Here is an 8,884-nt window from a genome sequence, read left to right on the forward strand (position 1 = left end):
TGCTGGTTGGACATCTCAGGCAGTTCAAGTGGGACCTGCCCTGGGTCTCCCAGGAATGCAATTATGCTACTGCCCCTCAAAGGAAACAGAGATAAATCCCCCTTTAGTCATCAGTTTGCTTAACTTTTCAAGGCTGTACTGCAGAAAGTGGAAGCTCTATGTCTGATGTCCTTTCCTCCAATTCCCTTCAATCTGACTTCCTGCTGGGTATTAATTATTTCACAATAACAGTGAGTGGCTTTGTGTATCAGTAACTTGGTGTACCTTGTAAAATTCTGTTCCCTGCACCTTACTCATTTCTGAAAATTTGTGACCTTCTATCTAGAGAGGAGATTGTGGGTAAGGATGTTGTGGCATATGAAAGCCTGGTTTGGACATGTGGAAAAGTCTGAGTTATTTCTAGTAGGTTATGCAGAAGAAAAAAATTATTCACTGCAGGATAAAATTATGCAGTGCCCACAATTCAGAGTCTTTGCAATGTGAATTAGGATGGATTATGTATTAGGGACGTTTTCCTTTTGCTGTGCTCAATTTGTCATTGCCCATTTAAACTCCTTAATAAACATTCATACCAGAGCTGTTCATAATGTGTCAGTTAATTTTCACTTAAAAAACCCCACAAACAAACAAGCAAAACACACACACACACAAACCCCAGAACACAACAACAACAAGCATACACACACACCCCCCAAAAAACCAAACAAAAATCAAAACCAAACCAACCAACAAACAAAAAATTGCAGCACTTTCATTTGCTTTGAGCTTCCAGTTAAAGTTCCAGGTTTTTAATAAAAATCAAAACCAAAACTAAAGATATTTTGTATTTTTTAAGCACCTGTAATTTTAATTTGCTTTATTGTTGTTGGAAAACACGTACATCTAAACTGCAGTGGAAAGTTTCCACACAAATTTTCACATGAACTAAAATCTTGCTTTTATCCCCAAACAAGGCCATTTAAAATGCAGTGACTATGCAGCATTTAATTTTCTTTGATTACAAAAGCTCTGGCAAACAAGGTAATTAAAAGAAAGGAAAACAAAACAAAACAAGGCAATTGACTCGCAGATGCCCTTCAAGAGATACAGATTACATCAGGGAGATGGCAAAATTCTACTCAGGGGATGGGTGTTCTCATACCCTGCTCTCTTAATCCAGGATCTGGCCTTTAAATCCCCTGAGCAAAGGGATTTTGTGGCTAACAGGAAATTTTGCACCAGGAGTCAGGGTCATTTTCAGTGTTCAGATAGAAAAATCCTCAAAGTAATAAATTTCCATTGTTAGATCATCTTGGCTTTATAAAAGTCAAAGTTCTCCCTGAAGCACAATGTTATCATACAGCTTGGATCTTTCTCAGTGATAAGAGTGATAAACATTGTATTTCCTGCATCTGAGATCACTACAGTGTTAACAGATCAACTGACACCATGAAAATCAAGGTGCACACACTGTGCTAATCTGCAGTTTGCCCTTTAATAACTGTAATTGATATAGTTTAGTTATATTAACAATACTGTTTGCTTGTGATATCGTGTGTCAGTCTGTTAATACAGTACATTATGACAAAGTCATGCACCTGGGTAACACTAACCCCATGTGACAGTGTAGGCTGAGTTCCAGCTGGCAAGAAAGCAGCTCTGGAGAAAAGGGCCTGGTGGTCCTGGTGGACACCAAGCTGACCATGAGCTGGCAGTGTGCCCTGGCAGCAAAGGCCGACAGCTTGAGCTGTGTGAGCAAAGGTGTAGCCAGCAGGTCGAGAGGTGCTTGTGGGACTACATCTAAAGGTCTTCATCCAATTTTGGCTGCCTGATGCGTGGTGACATGGTGACAGAGGAAGCTGGAGCAAGAGTCCTGTGTCCTTGTTCTTGGCACCTGCCTGGCCACCCCTGTGGCTATCTAACCTGCCTGTTAGGAGCTCCACAGAGATTTTACAATGCTGTTGGCTACCTAGTCCTCACTTCTAGTATCATTATCATTAGAAAGTTTCACATCTACTTTAACTCTACGTTGGGCTGACTGCTCTATCAAAGTATTGTATCAGTTTGATACAATTTGTTTTTGAAAAGTGTCTGTTCATCATTGCTTATCTCTTTATTGCATTCAAGGTGCTAAAACTTCTATAAAAACGTTGAAGCAGTCTCAGATTCCTTTGGTTCTCCTTTCTCTTTCAGTTAAAGTTTTGTAATTTTGTACTCATCAAGACTCCTACACCATCCCATCCTTCTCCAGGTGTCAGAAGATAGTCACAGGTTGCTTCTCTGACTCCTTGAGTAGTCCAGGGTGAATTTCACCAAGTTCTGACAACCTGGGAGCCTTTACCTGCAGTCTGCAAGCAAAAGTCTATAAGCAAAAACTTTTAATATACATTTTTTGTTTATTGTTAGGGTACAGAATAGAGAAAAAAAGAGGTCATATAACACTTAGACAATGTATAATGATATACAACTCAACTTTACACTGGGGGTTGGTGTTTCAGCGATGAAGAAATGTAATTTTGCAGGTAGTAAGACAATGCCAAGTCAAGTGTTGCCTGAAACTACTCATACATAAGCATAAAGAAAAGGAGAGAAAAAGAAGCATGCAGAAAAAAAATGAAGGTTAAAATTAATGAAATTAGCATGACTTGCATTACAAAGTGAATAAGCGCAGAGGCAAGAGCTACCTTTAGATTAACATGTAGTACATTGTACTGGTTTAGACTGGAACAGAGTTAAATTTCTTCACAGTAGCTCATATGGTGCTATGTTTTGGATTTCTGCGCGAAACAGTGCTGATAACACAGAGATGTTTTAGGTGTTGCTGAGCAGTGCTTGCACAGCATCAAGGCTTTTCCTACTCCTCTTACTGCCCTGCTAGTGAGTAGGCTGGGGATGCTCAAGGAGTTGGGAGGAGACACAGTTGGGACAGCTGACCTCAATTCACTGAAAGGATATTTCATACTATATGATGTTGGGCTCAGCAATAAAAGCTGGGGGAAGAAGGAGAAAAGGGGGACATTTGGAGTGACAGCATTTGTCTTTCCAAATAGCCGTTGCACTTGATGGAGCCCTGCTGTCCTGGAGATGGTTGAACACCCACCTGCCATGGGAAGTAGTGAATGAATCCCTTGTTTTGCTTTGCTTGTGTGCGTGGTTTTTGCTTTACCTATTAAACTGTCTGTCTCAACCCACAGGTTCTCAAACTTTTACCCTTCTGATTATCTCCCTCATCCCACTGGATGGAGGAGTAAGCAAGCACCTGTGTACGTCTGAGTTGCTGGCTGGATATCAATCGCAGCATACGTACAAACAGGAGTGGATTTGTGGCAAAGTGGTTGGTGCTGAGGACCTTAAATCCCCATTTCAGTGTTTTTCTTTCTTTTGGATAAGCTGTAGCCTGGCTCTGTTGAATTCCCCTCTGCCGCTGCTCGTAGATGTGTCCCTGGAGCACATTTTCCCATTGAATCCAGTGCCCAGGGATCTGGTTCATGTAGTTTGAGGCTGCTCCATCACATGGCCCAAAGCAGAAGAATGTGAGACGATCAAAAGATTTGCTAGGGAAGTGTTCTGAATCAACACACAGATGTAGATGCTCCCACTGAGACTGCAGGAAGAGGCTGCGGGTGCTCAAATAAAATAAATCTATGGCAGAAAGTTTGGAAATCACAGTGAAGGAGAAGAGATAATTCAGAGAGAGACTCAAAATCATGTATTAGCTCACAACCTCCACTTTTGAAAAGTGCACACATAGCAGAGAAGGTAATCCTGATGGATTACTCAAACCGATGCCACAAAAGGAAAGAGAAACAATAATAATATAATTCTTCTAAAATGGCTGCAGGGCTGTCTTTGGAGGTTTAGCAGATAGCTAATGTTAATTAGTGTTCCTCCACAGTGAGCCTTAATAAACATTGAACCCAAAAATGTGAACTTCACTTTCTCTTCCATTCTACATCTTAATAAAAGATCTCATTGTCATTAACACATTGACATAGAGACAGGCTAGGAGCTGTCTGGAAAGTTTGGTTTTCCCTCTGTTTAGGGTCTCTGGCTTTCAGTGCATGAGAGCAGCCGGTGCTGGGATGGCAGGAGTGAGGAGGAGGCAGGTCCCAGCCCGACAGCAGCGGAAGGCCCTGCGATGCAGTTTGGGGAACCGTAGCTTGGGCTACCGCAGTTTGGGATACTGCACCTGTCTCCCACAGCAGGGCTGCACTCCCTTCTGACAGCTTCCTTTGCCCCACTGCAGCCCAACATGTCGTGGTTTGTGTCTTTCACTTTAACTTGTGTCCTGGAAAGGACTTAACATGCTTCAGTTCAGTCACTTTTCCTAATCCTGATCTGGACACTAGCACAAATGTGTTTCTACTGCTGACACTCCCAGAGCCAGATGTGCAGGAGCCCAAATGGACCTTCTGCGCCACCCCTGTGACTTCATCAGCAGGGGAAGTCTCCTTGCACCCAGGTTCATGCACTTGCAGACAAATTTCAGTGCTGGAGGAAGGCTAAGCATAGTCAGAAGTGAACCAGGGAGCCAATAAGATGAAAAAAAAGTACAAAAAATATCTGACACAAGAATCCAGCTGCTGTAGAGCAGAAAAGAGGATATGGAGAAGTTTATATGCAACTAGGTGCAAGTCAAACTATAGTGTTTTCTGTTATCAGCATCTAAATTAACCAATTTCAGCAAGTTCAGGAATGTCTGTGTCAGTGGGAGTGAAATGCAGCCATACTCCTAAACGCAGCTTCAGGGTGATAGAAGTGCCCAGATAAGCTCTGCAAGGCTGAGCTGCTTTGGGAAAAGGACATCTGTGGATCTTTAAGGCTGGTTTCAAGTAGAATACAAAAGAAGCACCAGAAAGTTAATGCTCCTGTGCCAACTGCTGGGCAGATTTGTCCCCACTGCACTGCTGGGTCATTAGATGCTCCAATGTCCCAAAGTCACCAAGCAGTAGCCTAAAGTACATTACCATCACCTGTGAGGAATCCAGATCTGCCCCTTCTATAGGACTAAGGAATCTTTATTTCAGATACTTTCACTCCTTCTAATGCCCTAATTAACTTGGGCATATTTAGACATTGATTCAGTAACATCAGTTAAAATCCATCTGTTTTCTCTGTCAGTTTGTTCTAGAGGATTATTTTCATGGCTCACCAGAGATATTACTACATCCATTTCTCTCTTGCAGCAGCCATTTGAGGTGACTGACTTCTCTGTGCATTTAGAACTAAATTCACAGTGACTATGCTGTAGCTCAAGTATATTTATTCTGCCTTGCTCTAAAATAACTTCACCACCTCCAGAGAGAGCTGGGGGAACTTGAAAACTCCAGAAGATACGGGGCTGGGTAAGGATTTGGAATGTGGGCTGTGTGTCATGTGGCCACCAGAAAGCCTGCTGTTGGGGAAAGTCTAGTAGCAGAGATTCACTTCAAAGCTTTTGGTTTGCCGTTGCTCTTTGTCGAGGGTTTTGATTGCGGGGTGACAATAAAACCCTGGCAGATGTATTGTTAATCCCCTCTCCCCGCTCTTCCCCCTTCAGCCCCTCCCTCTCCCCACTTCCTCCTAAGGACAGGTGATCGGGACGGAAAGAAAGACAGAGAGAAGAGAGTTGGAAAAATTAAAAATGTTTTACTAATGCTACTAATAAGAACAGAGAAAATAATACAAAATATACAAAACCAATCTTGTAAGTCTCAGCAACTGCAGAACCGGCACCCAAAGTCCTGGATTGGACTCTGCAGCCAACCGGAGCTGGATTCAGTCTGTCGCTAGGCCTCAGTTCGCAAGGACGACCAGCAAAGTCCTCTCCTAATGTCGGCCATAAGCAAAAGGGACGAGATCCTCGTGATCTCCCACTTTTATATGAAGTATTCATGTGAATGGGATGTTATACTCCATTGGTCAGTTTCCTGGTCACCTGTTTCTCATTGCTCCTCTCTTGAGATGTGAATCTGTCCTTACCAATAACCTCGCATTCCATTGCTGTGTTTACCAAAACATGTGTCTGGTTCTCCAGGAAAATGCAGCTAATATGAAGGCTTTAGCTGACAGGCAAATTCACTAAAAGAGAAACTTGTTTTTGACAAAACCAGGATACTCCTCCACCCTGATTTATGCTGTAAACCTGTCATCTGACTATCCCAAGGGGACATCTGGCAGGTTTACTTGGAAAATTGCAGAGCAGACTCACAGTGTCTGTCTACACTAGTAGCTGACACGTTTGCACTCATCTTTCTCCTCTTCTCCTTACTGTTCCTCTTCTATCTGTTCCTCAGTCAAGCTGCACAGTAGCACCTTTGCTGTGGGGCAGACAACACACCAGCAACACACAACAGAGGTGTCAGGGTGCTGGAGAGGGGAGCAGAACCTCCCCGTTAGCACCCATGGCCCCTTAGATCCGATGTTGATCCAGGAGGGCACTGTCAGCTCAGCAAACAAACACAGGAGTTGTCTTATTGCACCCAGCCAGAATCTACACTGCTCTGTCATGATCCAAAGCAGACAGATGTTGGAAATTCATCTTGTGTTCCTGAAGCCCTCCAACTTTGCCCAATCTCCATTTAGTGAGACCTTCCATTATGCACCAAGGATAGGAGTCAAATCACTGGACTTTAAACATCTGCAAAGTCAACACCTGCATCTGGGAGACTCCTGTGGAGTGCCTCTACAGTTGGTAGGAGTGACAGATACTCACATGACCGAATTCAGATGACCTCCTGTAGACAGCCACCATAGGAAGATGGGCTGATCACACCCTGGAAGTGCCCGTCTTTTGATAAGATGGCTGAGTGTGACAAGTTCAGGTATGGGCACTCACATGAGCCTTCTTCCATGAGATATCCTGTCCACCTCCAGCAAAGACTTCCTTTGATCTGAAAGAGGCAAGGGTCCTGTGGGGCACAGCCATGAGATCCTGAAGTTAATGTCTATATCCAACATAGATGCACATAAGCAACTTGAATTCCACCACGTCATAATTTTGTCCATCTTAATAGTTTTCTTTAATTAGTGTTTATTTCTGGGCTTCTTTAAAAAGTGATAGCAAGAAATCAGAAGATCAAATAGCTGGCTTGTTTTGGTTTCCTCTTAGCAGGTCTGCAGCCTTGAGGCCCACTGCACGGAGCAAGGAGGATGAGCTGGAGTGACAGTGGGTGGAAGTGGACATTTCATGGATAAAAGGAATGCAGTCTCCCTAAGTCATATTCTTAGAAATGTCTGAACCATTTGGACTGAAACCATCCCAGAATTAATCCTGAAGCAGATTCTATTCATGAGAGCTTATTACAAAGTCCTGCAGCTCAGCACGGAGTACTGCACCTGCAAAGGGGGGCAGTCAATATTCGCTTGCTAAATTCCTGGTGTACTACTGGACCAAATGAGAGAAAAAGGATTTCCTTTATGGGTTTTGAATCTAGTTTCATTGACATTTTTTCTAATATTGAGAGCTAGGGAGATCAGGAACTCCAACTCAGCATCCTTTGCACAGAGGTAAGTGCGCCTTTTGCAGAGCCGCATTTTTAACATATTTGTGGAGCACAGTCATATTAATGTCTAACAGACTAATGTCGCATACCTGCAATGCCTCTCACAGACCTCCCAAACAACCTTAACCTCAACCTCAGTTATTGCAATTCAGGAATTCTTGCTGGTGGTCCAATCAATAACTAAAATGGATTAAAGAGACATTGTTGGGAAACAATTAAGGAAGACATTCGGTAACACATCCTCACGGATGGCAGCACACAAACAATAGGATATGAACAGCCAGGTCACATAGTTGAGGCGCAACAACCCACGCAAGGACGTGGCTGCCTGCCCTGTACAAGCCAGTCAGTCATGGAGCAAATCAGTGCAGACTCCTGAGACACGGCGGTGGTTTTGAACTGGTTGAAAAACCACATCAGTAATCCAGCTCCACTCTGATTGTGACATGAAAGCAATAGCTCTAACAGCAAAACCTTTGTTCTGCTTTTCAGAACCTGCTTCCCTGCCTGAAGGAGGGAGCAGATTTCTAGGGCAGGGTTTTTCAGCCCAGGGATCTTAAGACCTGGAACAGTCTGAAGGACCTTCCACTGACTTGAAGCACGAGTGAGAGAGAATGTGAGGATGGTAAATTTTTTCCTATTGAAATCATTCAAAGCTTAGCCAGGCTCTCAGAAGTCTTCCTTCAGTCAAGGCTATTTTAATTCCAGAACAATTAAGGCTGTTGATTGCTATGAGCTAATATCTGCCTCTAACAAAGCTGCACTGGGATGTCTTGGCTGTCACATGAGATGTCCTTGCAAAGGAAGTTTCCAAAATACCTATCAATAAAACATCCTTTGATGTGGCACAAGGTATTTTTAAATGTCTTAATTTTCTTTAAGTAAAGCAAATATATAATATATTTATCTACTGCTGAATGTTGTTGTAAAGTCACACTATTAGTCATAAAGCAATTCAAGAATCTTGAGTAGAAGGTCCTAAAAGTGACAAGTGCTATTATATCATTAATAAATTGATGGTGAGATATCTCAGGTAATGTTTAACTGTAACACGAGACAATACTAATAAAAATGACACTTGAACAAGCATTAATTGTTCTTCTAATCAAGATACTGTTGCTCTAATTGAACTATTATCTTCAAAAAAATTGGAGTGATTTAATAAGAGGCATATTTACAAACACTTTCTCTTCAGACAGAGTGTAAAGGTTATCAACATAGGTTTATGTTAACAAATCATGCTTGAGTAAGAATTGTATTTTTGATTGGTTCTCAAGTGCTAACTGGGAATAAAAGAGTTCACTGGCATTTCATATACTGTACTTTTAGACTGTCAAGGTAAAATATTTATATATGTATATATAAATGTATATATAATAAAATATCCATATATAGAAAAAGAATGGTTTATGGTGGCCACA

The sequence above is a fragment of the Patagioenas fasciata genome, chromosome 1 (assembly GCF_037038585.1).
Source record: "Patagioenas fasciata isolate bPatFas1 chromosome 1, bPatFas1.hap1, whole genome shotgun sequence".
In the NCBI taxonomy this organism is placed as follows: domain Eukaryota; kingdom Metazoa; phylum Chordata; class Aves; order Columbiformes; family Columbidae; genus Patagioenas; species Patagioenas fasciata.